We start from the raw sequence: 14,288 nt of genomic DNA, 5'->3' as shown, positions 1-14,288 counted from the left end.
AGGCGGGGGGAAGGTCAGAGTAATATTTTAAAGTTTTATGGCTGGCTTTGGGGAAAGGGGTTCTGGTTTCTATGACCTGCCTTGGGGGAAGAGGGATTCAAGTTTCTGTGGTTAGCCTCTGGGAAGGAATTGAGGGTCCAGAGACAGGAGGGCAGGAAAAGGTCAGAGAAAAACTTTTGCTTCTGAGGCCTTCCAGAATTTTAGGGTATTGTTTTTTGAGCCCCGACACTAGTAACCATCATGTTTCAACTATGTGGCTTATAAATTTGGATTGTCAACTTCCTGTGGGCTGCTTCTTCTTAGAGCATATTCCTTGGCACTTGACACATTGTGGTTGTAATCTGTATATATTTTATCGACTGGGAGCTCAGTATGCCCAGTTACTTAAAGAGAAAAAGCAATATACCAATAATGGGACTGTACTTGTGTAAAACATTTCCGTATTATTTTCACATATATGTTGCTTGTGCAGAACTGGAATTCCCTGGCTGCCATGCACATTTTCTCTGCTACAGATAGGGGCATCTCTTCTGTCCTGGGGATTTTACTGCAGCTCACAGTGGGTGGTTCCAGTATGTTGTCCACTAGGAAAGGGTGGGGTTATCATGTACAGGACATGTCATCAGAGCAGGTGGGGTTGGGAGCTTGGAATTGCTGTGGGAACTACATGTAAGAATTTAAAACTCATAAGAGAAAGGCTCACTGAACACTGTGATTTTGTTTGCACAACTTTCATATTTAGACCAGTTGTACTGCATTATATTGACAAAGACATTTTCAGCTGGAACAGGTAATCTGACAAAAGCACTGGGTATGCTGAGAACTGACGTATCCCTGGAGCAAATTCTTGGAGACAATAACTCAGGCTTGTGACCCTTCACTTTCCTGCTACTCCTTTCACCGAAGTTTCCAGACAATATATTTTGAGTATCAGCTGTGCGCCAGTGAACAAGACAGAAAATAAAAGCCCTCTTAGCCCTTACTGGAGCTTGCGTTCTTGGTGAGACAGGCTAAAATTTGACACTGTTACCTGCACTTCTGTCCCTGACTCTTACCTTCAGTCTGTCAGCTCTGCCTTCTGGTTTTCCTCCCCAAGGTGTCTTCTCCATCTCCTTTTGCTCTTCCTACCTCTAAAGTTCACTTTCCTCAAGGCCCTTTGTGCTCATCTGCTTTTGCCCTGGACACCCACTTGGCTTTTCTAGCTCAAGGCTGGTCACCATGTCTCCATCTCCAGCTTTTCCCTGTCTCCTAACCCCCATGGCAAGCTGCCTTCATGGGTTCTTTTTTTTTTTGAGACAAGGGTCTCTATATATTGCCCAGGCTGGTCCTAAACTTCTGGACTCACGTGATTCTCCTCACAAGTAGCAGGGACTACAGTCCTGAGCTACCATGCCCAGCCTTCCTGGGCATCTTTATGTGCAGAATCCACAGGCACTTCAAATCTAAGTGCCTACACTGGAAGCTGAGGCCTGGTCCTCTTTCCAAGGTCGCTTTATCAATGCAAGGGAGCCCCAGTTAGGCAGCGCCCAAAGCCATCCTTTAACATCCCTCCACTTATGCTTCCTGTCCATGACCAAGTGAGACTCATTATGCCTCCTAACTTCTAGTTGATACTAAAACCAAAAAAAAGGGGGGGGGATTTTTTTTTTCTTTGTAAGAAAGCTCTGGTTTTATAAATGAAAATACTCTTCTTAGTTCCCTTGTGCTTTAGTGAAATACCTTCTCATACAGCTTAATTTTGTTATCTCAACACCAGCAGGTGTTTTGCCATCTGGATAAACCCTCTGCATTGCTCATAGCATTAGAGTTGAGATCCTCTAGGGGTCCCCAGGCAGAGTAATTTTTTCTAGAATTGTTAAGAAGCATGTTACCCTGAGCAACATAGTGAGACCCCATCTCTACAGAAAGTACAAAATTAGCTGGGCATCATGATGCACACCTGTAGTCCCGTTACTTAGGAGGCCAAGGTGGGAGGATTGCTTGAGTCAGGAGGTCAAGGCTGCAGTAAGCCATGATTGTGCCAGTATACTCCAGCCTGGGCATCAGAGGGAGACCCTGTCTCAGAAAACAAAACAAAACAAACAACAAAAAAGCTGGTCCTTAGAATGTTTTACTGAAGGTTTTGTCTTCTCCAAAAGGAACTAGACAAAGGTGGTTTGATACAAGTTTGGTTAAGAAGAAAATTCAGTTCCATTCATAAAATTAATCTCCATTTGAAAACTGCAACTCCCCACGAGGAATGAAATTGGAGTTTGGATAATTAAGCACAAACCCCAGGGCTTCAAAGAGCTTGTTCATAGAGGGTGAGCCCCCCAGAGTTCTCTGAAGAGTGGGCGGAGTGCAACAGGGGAGGCGGGTAGCATGGAGACTATACGGTAGGATCTACTTCAGTTTAAAGAGGCAAATCTATTTCTCTTCACAAATGTGTGCTTGTATTTGTGTGAGCCAGAAGAACCACATGGGACACATGAGACTGTTAACACTGGCCACCTAGCAGGGAAGATGATTAGTGCTTTTGTTTTTTGTTTTTTGTTTTGAGGCAGTCTTGCTCTCTTGCCCAGGCTGGAGTGCAGTGGCATGATCTTGGCTCACTGCAGCCTCTACCCAGGTTCAAACAATTCTCCTGCCTCAGCCTCCTGAGTAGCTAGGGTTACAGGCATCTGCCACCACACCCAGCTAACTTTTGTATTTTGGGTAGAGATGGGGTTTTGTCATGTTACCCAGGCTGATCTCAAACTCCTGGCCTCAAGTGATCTGCCCGCCTCGGCCTCTCAAAGTGCTGGGATCACAAGCATGAGCCACTGCACCCAGCCTGATTTTTTTCCATTGTATTATTTCACTTACTAAAATAAGCATATATCAATTTTTGCCAAAGATAAAGTCAAGTTTTAAAATATGTGTTGAGTGCCTCTACCAGCAGTGGCCCAGGTGCTTACCATATACTATCTGGTTGAAATCCTCACAACAGCTCTGCCAAGCTGGTGCTTTTATCTCTGAGATATCAATAAGGAAAGGGAGATGCCAGGCAGAAAGTAACTTGCCCATGATCAAATAAGCAGTAAGCACCAGTCCTGGGAAGGAGCCAGCTTTGTGTGGCCCTGAGGCCCACATGGAGGATGCTCCTGACCCTGTTTCCAGCATCTCCATAGTCCCTGCCCTTCCAGCACTATGCTGGCCACCCCTCAGTGCAGACAGAGAAAGAGGCTGTCTGCGGGGCGGGCCAAAGGGACTTTTCTCCTCCCCTGTCCCTGCCTCAGGCACACCATTCTCAGAGTTTTATAGCAAATTTAGAAATTCCTGATCAAGGCAGTATAGTGTAGAAGATACGTGCCTGGACGCAGGAGCCAGGTGCTCTGGTTCAAATGCCAATGATATTTTTACTAGCTCTGTGGTCTTGAGGAAATTACTTTATCTCTGTGCATTATATCATCACCTCTAAAATGAGGAGTAAATAATAGCAGCTACGCATTAGGTTATATAAGCACTAACTGGATCAATATATGCAAAATACTTAGAACAGTGCTTAGCACATAGTCAGTGTCAAATGTAGTAGGCACTGAGGGGGTTCTGCCAGTGCAACAATGCTAAGAGCTATGGTCCAAGTATCTGGCAGGGAGTTCTGAGTAGAGGACTCAGGGCCATTCAGTGTTTTCATCTGAAAAATGAGGATAATCTCGACCTCGTGAAATTGCCATCAAGACTAAATAAAGGCTGGTCATGGAGTCTCATACCTGTAATCTCAGCACTTTGGGAGGCCGAGGCTGGTGGATCTCTTGAGGCCAGGAATTCAAGACCAGCCTAGCCAACACAGCAAAACCCCATCTCTACTGAAAATACAAAAATTAGCTGGGCGTGATGTTGCATGCCTGTAATCCCAGCTGCTTGGGAACCTGAGGCAGGAGAATTGAACCCAGGAGGCAGAAGCTGCAGTGATCTGAGATCATGCCACTGTACTCCAGCCTGGGCCACAGCGAGACTCTGTATCAAAAAAGAAAAAAAAAGACTAAATGAGATGACAGTGTTCAGCTCAATATCCAACATTTAGTAAATGAAAGCTATCAGCTTTTTGGGATAGAAGTTGAGAAGCTGATTTTAAAATTTGTATGAAATGCAAGAAATCTAGACTAGCCAAAGCGACATTGAAGAACAAAGTTGAAGGACCTTTGCTCCCTGATTTCCAGACATGCTAGTATCTTTCAAGACTTACTAGAAGAGCCAAAATTGTGGGGACAGAAAATAGATCAGTCATTGCTAGGAGCTGGAGATGGTAGAAAGTGATTGACTGCAAAGGAGCAGGAGGGAATGTTGGGTGGGGAGGATGAAAATCTTTCATATTTTGCTTGTGGGGAGTGGTTGTATACATTTCTCCAACCACATCAAAGTGAATACTTTAAAAAAGTGAATTTTGTTGAGTGGAAATTATACCTCAAGAAACTTGATTTTTTTTTTTTTTTAAAGAAAGAACTCTCCTGAGTATAATAATCGTTATGGATGAGGAAACAGAAGTGTCAGGAGGCTATTTATATATTTATATAAATATAAAAATATTTAAAAATATACTATTTATAAAATGAGTCCTTTATAGGTTGCTTGCAGTTCCTGTGGGGCTTTTGCATCGTGTTGTCTCCCCATGCTGGTAACTACTGTACTGCAATAGAAACTTTAAACTTTTCCGAAGAGAAATGCAGAGTTCGATTGTAGTAGTCACTTTCCCCAGCATGAGCACATGATGGTGTTTGCAGAAATGAAGAGGATGACTGGCTGGTAAATATATTCTGGCAGCCACTTTCAAGAGAATACTGGAAGTCAGTAAGTGGTGTACATTCATGGCCTCAGGAAACAGCAAGAACGGGCTCTGCACAGAGAAGGTACCCTGCTGTCACTCACCGGGCTTCCTGCTCTTAAACCTGTTTCCAGTTTGGACAAAACTGTACCTCCACAGGGGGTTTGCAATGCTGGCATCTCAGGGCAGGGGAACACTGGAAACAAAGGGTATTTTGTGGTGTTTATTTGCCTTGTTTTTGATTTCCTAGGTTTGTGTTTAATGTTAGGACTTACCAGAATGGCGTGGCCTGAACTCATGTTTGCCGGCCTGCTGATTCCTAGTCATTTGCTTTAAGCTGTCACTTCCCGGGACATGGGGAAACAGACGCTTACAAGGTTGTTGGTCAGGTGAAACTTTTTACTTGAGAGAATGTGTTGTATATAGAATGCTTCTTCCAGAGGACTCCATACACTTATTTTAATTGGAATAGGTAATGGTTTTACCACAGAAGGCACAAAGTTTGCCTAGTCCTTCTTCTATGCTGCCCCCACCACTCAGTGTTTCCCCTCCTGAAGGCACCTGTCTTACCTATTTCTTACACTGTTGCTGAGATATTTACAGACATACACTCAAGTAGATGTATCTCTGTGTGTTTGCCCTTTTTATACAAATTGTGGGATACGATACTCCCCTTCTTCATTTTAATTGGCTTAACCAATCCCCTATTGATGGACATTTAGATTATGTTAATCTCTTGCCCTTACAAAGCATGCTGCAGTGACTCTGTTCAGAGGTCTTACTGTCCAGTATGATTATTTTGTGGGGTAGATTTCTCTAAGTGGTACTTCTGAGTCAGAGCATGCGTGCCTTTGTAATTTTGACAGCTAGAGCTAAATTCCTCTGCAGGGAGGTTGTGCCAGTCTACACCCCACCAGCAGTGTGTGAGGGGCCCAATGGTACTGACCTTTAAACACATGGTCCCAGTAGTACACTGGGCTCCCCCTGCTGCCTCTCCTGGCCCTTCACCGTCTGAGCTCATCTTACCTTTCTAGCCTCTCTCTAGGAGCTCTCTGCTAAGGTGGATTTGGTCTCTGTGTAGCCTCAGTTCCTCTTCACTTCAGCATAGGTTTTGTAGAATTTTCTCTGGGTTGAGTCTAGGGCCAGCTGCCTAGGAATCAAAGGGAAAAGTGGGAGAGTGGCTGATGGCAAGGGAACAGAAGAGGGGGATCTTCACACCTCTCCTCCCCTTCCCAATGGAAAATGGAGTTTCCTCCCAAGACACCTTTGTCTTTTGTTCTGGCCGCTAGTACTCCAGTGTGTTCTTACATCCAGAGCGAGGGCAGGAGCCCATGCAGGGCTGCTGCAGTGCCTGGTTCTGCTCTGGGTTAGCACATCCACACACTGTGGAGCAGGTGTGTTTTCACTGAAACAAACAGGGCGTTGAGGGTGTACAGTTACGTGGCAGGTGAAACAGAAAATCTGCTTGTGTTCTACAATAGCTAGAAATATCACCCTGTGGGAAGAAAATCTCAACAGGGAAAACTTAGGCTTTTGTAGTTTATCATCAAAAATCTCTGGGGAAAATTGACATATGGTGGTAATTCTGAGAAACAGTTGTAAAACGAACATTTACAAAATGAACATTTTACCTTACTCATTAATTAAAGTGGAAACCAATAAGATGTTACAACTGTTTCGAAGGAAAATTGTCAGGCCAGGCCCAGACAATTAAAAATTCTTTTTTTAAGAGATTGGGGGCACTGTCTTGCTATATTGCCCAGGCTGGTCTCAAACTCCTAGCCTCAGAGATCCTCCCACCGCAGCCTGCCAAAGAGCTGGGACCACAGGTATGCACCACCATACCAGGCTAACTTATTTTTTTTATTGTTTGTAGAGATGGGGTCTCGCCATGCTGCCTATGCTGGTCTTGAGCTCCTGGGCTCAAGCAGTCATCCCATTTCAGCCTCCCAAAGTGCTGGGATTTCAGGCGTGAGCCACTGCACCCAGCCCCTTTTTAACCACTTTTAAGTGTTCAATCCAGTGGCATTAAGTATATTCACACTGTTGTGCAATCACTACCATCCATTTCCAGATTTTTTTTCATCTTTCCAAACCGTAACTTTGTACTTTGTACCCATTAAACACTAACTACCCTTTTCTCCCTCCCATCCAGCCCTTGGCAGCCACCATTCCACTTTCCATCACTATGAATTTTTCATCCATTTTGAAGTCTATCACAATTTTTCCTTACCAAGAGTAAAGGCAATGAATCACATTTACCATCTCTTCAAACCTCCCCAAGTTATTAGCCTCCTTGGGCCTTCATTTCCTGTCTGTAAAATCAGCATAACAGCACTGATCTCAATGATATGTGGTGAGGATTATATGAGGTAATCCATGTAGAACGCTTAGAACAATGTAATTAAGGATGTAGAAAGAGCTGAACGGATGATATTTTCTATGATCATGAAGACCATCTCCCCACTGGAGTCATCTGTCCTCAATGGCACAAAAGTCACTGGTTCTCAGTATTAACTGCACATGTGACCACCTTTAGAGCCTTAAATACTGATGCCCAGGCTCACACCCAAAGGCTGTAGTCTAGTTGGTCTGGGGTATGGCCTGGGTTTGGGATTTTTTAGAGCAGCAAGGCGAAGAACCGCTTACTGCTCTTGATATTTCCCCGTGAGGTTTCAGAGCCTTCCATGCAGGGCAGAACAACAGTGTCCATTGAGCATCATGCCAAGCCACTGGTTAGATACCTGGAAGCTGTGCCGCTCTTTGTAGAATACCATGAAATATTGATATTCTAAATGCCATGATTCAAACTAGAAAAAGTTTACTAGCAGGAAATAAATGTCTCAAATATGGGAACACAAATGTATGCTGTGAATTGTTGTGTGGCTTGTCTGTGAGACAACACATGAAATTTATTGCTTCAGTAATATGAAAATCTCAAGTGTTAACTTACTATGATAAGGATACTAATTAGGCATGTACCACAGTGACTCATGTTTCTAGCAAAAGTAGGTAGGTGTCCCCAGGAGATGCTCTTTGGAGGAAAGAGAGATGCGGCTCCTCAGATTGAGAGGGACAACGGAAGAATTGGTGTGGCAGGTCAGACATGCTATAATTGAGGAGAACAAGCCTCAGAACTTTGGAGGTGGACACCCAAAGCTAACTCAAGCACCTTAGGAGAGACTATTAGGCTGCTGTCAAAGAGTCTAGGTAGGAGTTGGTCCTGAATCTCTTGGCTGCTGTCTCCTGCCCCCTTACTACCTATGCAGAATTGCAAGGTCTTTTCCTCCTGCCCTCTGTAAAGGCCCACCTTTTTTACAGTGGTTCTCAGTGGCAGTGAAGGCAGGCCCTGTTTGTCCCCTGCTTCTCTCCTTAGCTCTGGGTAGGCTTGGTGGAAGTTTGGGCCCGCCAGCCCCTGAGTGTTTGATCAGCAAGCCATCCATCATCTGCTACCACCGTGATTTGTCCATGTTGTATCCTGTTGCCTTAGCAGTCTGCACTTAAAAGTAAGTCTAACTACACAGCTGAGTGCTTTATAACCCATATTATGTGCTAGTAAAACTCCCGGAAAACATATATTTAGTAGGTCCTAAGCACTCTAGACGAGACATTATACTGTGGCACAGCTGGGTGTCAGCATTTAAAAATCCTCCCTAAATACCTGTGTCTTTCCTGAACAAAATGTGTTGGAGGATTACTGGTTTCCAGGTCAGTAATCAGCATGTTGTGGGGCTTGCATGGGTGATTCTCCACGTCCACACCCTGTAGAACAGGCGTCCCCAAACTACGCCCGAGGGCCGCATGCAGCCCCCTGAGGCCATTTATCCGGCCCCCCGCCGCACTTCAGGAAGGGGCACCTCTTTCATTGGTGGACAGTGAGAGGAGCACAGTATGTGGCGGCCCTCCAACGGTCTGAGGGACAGTGAACTGGCCCCCCTGTGTAAAAAGTTTGGGGACGCCTGCTGTAGAATGAAGAAGTCAAAGAGGAAAGGAGCTCTCGAAGCCCCTGAGCTGCCCACTTGGGCCTCTGCTCAGACGCCAGTGCAGGTGATCTGTTGGTGAATCCGCTGAGGCCCTCTTAGTAGTTTCCTTCTTTTTCTTTTCTTTCTTTTAAGTTATGATGATTTAGGTTTCAGAAAATAAATTAAGCCAGGAACTTGTTGGGACACTGAAAATTCTTTCTCAGCAGGCCTGTCAGTGTGTTTCTAGTGAGAGTAGACTACATGTTTCGTTGTTCTAAGCCAATAATTGAGGGTAATTGGGTGAATAGGTAGTAGCTCTGCCTAGTCTACTTTTAGCCCATGTTTTCGGTGAGTTTACTGAGCAGTGTATAAGAATTATAAACCATGATCAAGTGAAATTTATTCTAAGTATGCAAGGCTGGGTCAACATCAGTGTTCTCTACCATATCAACAAGTGCCTTAGCTCAGGCTGCTATAACAAACTACCATGTATTAGGTGGCTTTTAAACAACAGATATTTATTTTTCAGTTTTCTAGGATGGGAAGTCTGTCTAAGATTAAGGTGCCTGCAGATTCAGTTCCTGGTGAGTGCTCTCTTTCTGGTTTGTAGATGGCTGGCTTCTCTCTGTGTGGCAGAGACGGGGCTCTAGTCTCTCTTCCTCTTATAGGGACACTAATCTTATCGAGGCCCTATCCTCATTTCCTTATCCAAACCGAATTACCTTCCAGAGGGCCCCATCTCCAAATACCATCATGTTGAACGTTAGTGTTTCAACATACCAAGTTTAGGGAGACACTAACATTTAGTCCATAGCAACAAGCTAAACAAGAAAAATCATCTGATCACAATAACAGATACAGAAAAAGAACTTGATAAAACCCAACATCCATTTGGGAGCAGAGCTCTCAGCAAACCAGAAATTGAGGAAAACTTTCTCAACATGATAAAGAGCATCTTTAAAATCCCACAGCTAACATCTTATTTAATGCTGAGATAAGAAACAAGGCAGGGACGTCTGCCCTGACCACTCTCATTCACTGTAGTGCTGGAAGTTCTAGCCACTGTGATAAGGCAAGAAGGATGTAAGGAATTCAATAAGAAAAAAGTCCTAGATGTGAATGGTGGTGATGGTTGCACAACATTATGAATATACTTAATGACACTGAATTACACACTTAAAAATGGTTAAAATGGTAAATTTTATATATATGCATATTTGACCACAAATTTGTAAATCACAAATTGACCCAGGAAGAAGCAGCAAACTTAGTCTAATTAGCCTAGGAAATATTGGAAACCTAATTAAAGATGCAACATTTAGAAAGCACTAGGGCCAGCCAGGCCCAGTGGCTCATACCTGTAATCCCAGCACTTTGGGAGGCTGAGCCAGGTGGATCATGAGGTCAGGAGTTCAAGACCAGCCTGGCCAATATTATGAAACCCTATCTCTAATAAAAATGGAAAAATTAAGCTGGGCACAGTGACTCACACCTGTAATCCCAGCACTTTGGAGGCTGAGGCGGGTGGATCACTTGAGGTCAGGAGTTTGAGACCAGCCTGGCCAACATGGGGAAACCCCTTCTCTACTATAAAAATACCAAAAATTAGCCGGACATAGTGGCAGCCACCTGTAATCCCAGCTACTCAGGAGGCTGACATGGGAGAATCGATTGAACCCACGAGGTGGAGGTTGCAGTGAGCTGAGATCATGCCATTGCACTCCAGCCTGGACAATAAGAGTAAAACTCCTGTCTCAAAAAAAAAAAAAACAAAGATTAATCAGGCATGGTGGCATGCCTATAGTCCCAGCTACTCAGGAGGCTGAGGCAGGAGAATTGCTTGAAGCCAGGAGGCAGAGGTTGCAGTGAGCCAAAGATTGTGCCGTTGCACTCCAGCCTTGGCAACAAAGTGAGACTCCATCTCAAAAAAATAATAAAAGAATTATCAGTTAAACCCAATTGTTAATGAAAAACTGATTCCTAACAATATACATTTCAAATCACCTCTCCATATCATTTATGATTATTATTATTTTACAGGATCATCCTAATACTGCCATCTTTGTGTGATGGGACTGTTGGATCCTGATTTGTGCTAGCCAAGGAATTTATTCCCTTGTTGCTTCTTGTCACCTATTGTCTGATTAAGATATGATGTGCCACTCATGTAAGTAGACTAGTAGATAAAGTACATTTGCAGCAAGGAAAGAAAACTCTGAAAGCTTCTTAAACTATACATTATTTTTAAATGCAAAGCTTTGGTCGGGCACCGTGGCTCAAGCCTGTAATCCCAGAACTTTGGGAGGCCGAAGCGGGCATATCATAAGGTTAGGAGTTTGAGACCAGCCTGACCAACATAGTGAAACCCTGTCTCTGCTAAAAATACAAAAATTAGCTGGGTGTGGTGCCACACACCTGTAATCCCAGCTACTAGGGAGGCTGAGGCAGGAGAATTGCTTGAACCCGGGAGGCAGAGGTTGCACTGAGCCGAGAGTGTGCCGTTGCACTTCAGCCTGGGCAACAAAGTAAGACTCCGTCTCAAAAAAAAAAAAAAAAAAAAAAAAAAAGTAAAGTTTTATTTTCTTCCTTTGATTAATGGCACCTTTTTGATTTTTTTCTCAAATGTCCTCCATATTTTCCTGAATGTCTTCATAACTTTGTCTGCATTGAACCATAAGCCTGAGAAGGACTTTGAACTTTTCTGACCCAAATTTACACCATTCCAGGCTGTTGAAGCTCATAGGGAACATCATCTATGATAAGAGGACCACTGGGGCCCTTAGGAAAGTTGATGGGGTCTTCTACTATTTAAAATGGAAACGGAGAACCAAGTGGCCAGGATTCCAACTATTGCAGTTCTGCCAAAAACAAGATTGGAGATACTGAGAATTTATTTCACCTCTTCAGCCAAATAAAACTCTCAAAGACTTCTCATTCTGAACATTATGTTTATAAAATATGTGCCACTCCTATTTTAGTAGTGTTACAACTTTCTTGCCTCCTACTACCTCTCTCTCTCTTTCTCTCTCTCTCTCTCTCTTTTTTTTTTTTTTGGAGGAGAAATTTTGCTCTTGTTGCCCAGGCTGGAGTGCAATGGTGCGATCTCAGCTCACTGCAACCTCCACCTCCCAGGTTCAAGCGATTCTCCTGCCTCAGCCTCCTGAGTAGCTGAGATTACAGGTGCCTGCAACCACACTAGGCTATATATATATATATATAGTAGAGACAGGGTTTCACCATATTGGCCAGACTGGTCTCAAACTCCTGACCTTCAGGTGATCCACCTACCTCAGCCTCCCAAGTGCTGAGGTTACAGGTCTGAGCCACTACGCCCAGCCTACCTCTTTCTTAATGCGACAGAGATAATATAGGCAGGCATTACTTGCCTCAAAAAAGACTGCATGACCCTTATCCAGTGTATTTCTCATGGTCTTCTGAAGAAAAGAAGCTTTATCATTATGAAATGATTACACTAATTTAACCTAAATTCTTCCCATTACACCATTTCTCCTTGTGTAGGTCACATCATGCAACTGCCCTCCTTGTTACAGTCCCTAGTTAAGACAGTTAAATTGTTTTATTTCTTTGAGCCAATGAGTCTCAATTCCTTTATACAAGCTTTCCCCAGCCCCTTCCTTCAGTTTCTGCCCTTTTATTCCTTTGGCTTCTGCCCCAGGTTTCCTTGTGACTCTGGTCATAAGAATATCGAGATTGTGTGTGGTGGTTCATGCCTGTAATTCCAGCACTTTGGGAGGCCAAGGCAGGTAGATCACCTGAAGTCAGGAGTCCAAGACCAGCTGGCCGACATGGTGAAACTCTGTCTCTACTAAAAATGCAAAATTAGCTGGGTGTGGTGGCACATGCCTGTAATCACAGCTGCCTCCCAGCTGAGGCAGGAGAATCGCTTGAACCCAGGAGGCAGAGGCTGCAATGAGCTGAGATTGCACCTCTGCACTCCAGCCTGGGTGAGAGAGAGAGAGACTTCATCTTAAAAAAAAAATAAATAAAGGTGTTCCGAGAATGGCTAAGCACCACACCCTTCCTTCTCCCTTTTCAGGTATACTCTGTTGGGCCAGGCATTGTCCAGGTCTATTCTGTTAGACTTGTCATTCCTGGGACAGGTACTGTTGGTCTGAAAGGTCTACCCTTTAATAAGTAGGGTCCAAGATACTGAAGCAGGAGCAGGAAGCTGGGACCCACCCTGCATGCTGGCTGGAGTGATGAGGGACCAGGGTCATGGCCCTGGGCTCCCAGGCCCCATGCAGTCAGTGGCAGGGGCACTTGACTGGCTTGTTTCTGTAGGTTGTTTCTCAAATGGCCACGGTTCCCCTCGGTAAGTCCTGGCCCCTCCTACGGAGGTATTTCTAGTGTAACACCTTGGTCTGCCTGGAGAGTCCAGGAAGGAAACTGAACACCAATCTGACACCTGCTGGGAACAAAAACACCTCCACTTCCTTTCAAGGTTTCTTTTAAGCTGATTACCTTTGGCTGGGCTCCCTTGTCATCCTCACTGGTGGGAGATCATTGTCTTAATGGGAATTATCCTGCTGGAAGGGTCCCACTCCCAACTGGGAGTTGGCCTCCTCAGAGTGAATAGCAGGGACCGTTTCATTTTGTGCATCATTGTGATAACCTGTTCATGTAATTTATGGCTTGCTTGCTGGAATGGGAGTCGCTCTGATGTTCCCACGCAGCAGTTATGCTGGAGTCCAGGTCCACAGGGCTCAACCTGCCTGAACAAATCATCATCCCAGGCCAGTGCTCCAGCGGTATTGACAGTGGAGCCACATTTTTGTGGTTGTTGCTTGGCAACATCTCAAGGCCCTTTGATTCAGTTCCCTGGAAGTGAGGCCCTGAGTCTGTGCCTCTTCCTGATTGGATCAGAGGGAGATGCAGGAGGTTGGGGCGTACACTGCCTCTTCTCCTTACCCCTGCTGGCCTCAAATGGGCCAGCCTGATTCCAGGGCCCCTTGGAGACACCAACACCTTTAAAGGATTGAAGGCAGTGGTTTGTAACCTCCAGCCGCATCTGGAGATGTACTGAAAAAATAGGATAAAAATGATAATGGTTGTATTGGGTTGTAGAATTATAAAGATATTATTTTACACATGTTTAGTAATGTCATTACATTGCTTATATACTCTTTAAAGATCTGGGAAGCTATAGGTTGTGGCAAGGCAGTATTTTAGGTGTTTTTTATTGACAGGCAGAGGAGAGCATCATGAAGAATGTAAAAGAGGTATGGCCCTTGCTGGGGCAGCCCTGAAGGGCAGGTTTAGCCTAAGGGCCTGTAGCTATCCAGGGAGGGTTTGTCCTGGCCCCTCCTGATTCCATCCTGTGGTTCTCAAACAGGTCACACATTAGAGTCACCTGAGGAGATTGTATAAAAACTGGTGCCTGGGCCTTACCGCAGCAAGTTGATTAGAGACTCTGTAGGGAGAGGCTCACGTACCAATACAGAGAGATGATAACAGAGCAACCTCCCCGGGAAAGCCAGATGCAGAGAAAATAGAAAATTTCTCTCCTTGTCCTTGAAATTTTA

The 14,288-nt window shown here is 44.5% G+C and overlaps 1 protein-coding gene and 1 long non-coding RNA gene across 10 annotated transcripts in view; both read left to right on the top strand.

Moving 5' to 3' along the window:
* Positions 1–14,288, top strand: part of ANKRD6 (ankyrin repeat domain 6) — a 197,518-nt gene that overhangs the window by 135,542 nt on the left and 47,688 nt on the right. The window lies entirely within an intron of this gene.
* On the top strand, positions 104–11,346 carry LOC141584286 (uncharacterized). Its single transcript, XR_012517242.1, has 2 exons — positions 104–9,329; positions 10,786–11,346. It is a non-coding gene; the product is annotated as an uncharacterized LOC141584286 (long non-coding RNA).

This window comes from Saimiri boliviensis, chromosome 4 (assembly GCF_048565385.1).
Source record: "Saimiri boliviensis isolate mSaiBol1 chromosome 4, mSaiBol1.pri, whole genome shotgun sequence".
Lineage (NCBI taxonomy): Eukaryota > Metazoa > Chordata > Mammalia > Primates > Cebidae > Saimiri > Saimiri boliviensis.
The sequence above is the reverse complement of the archived record's forward strand: the minus strand, read 5'-3'. Positions and strand labels throughout refer to the sequence as shown.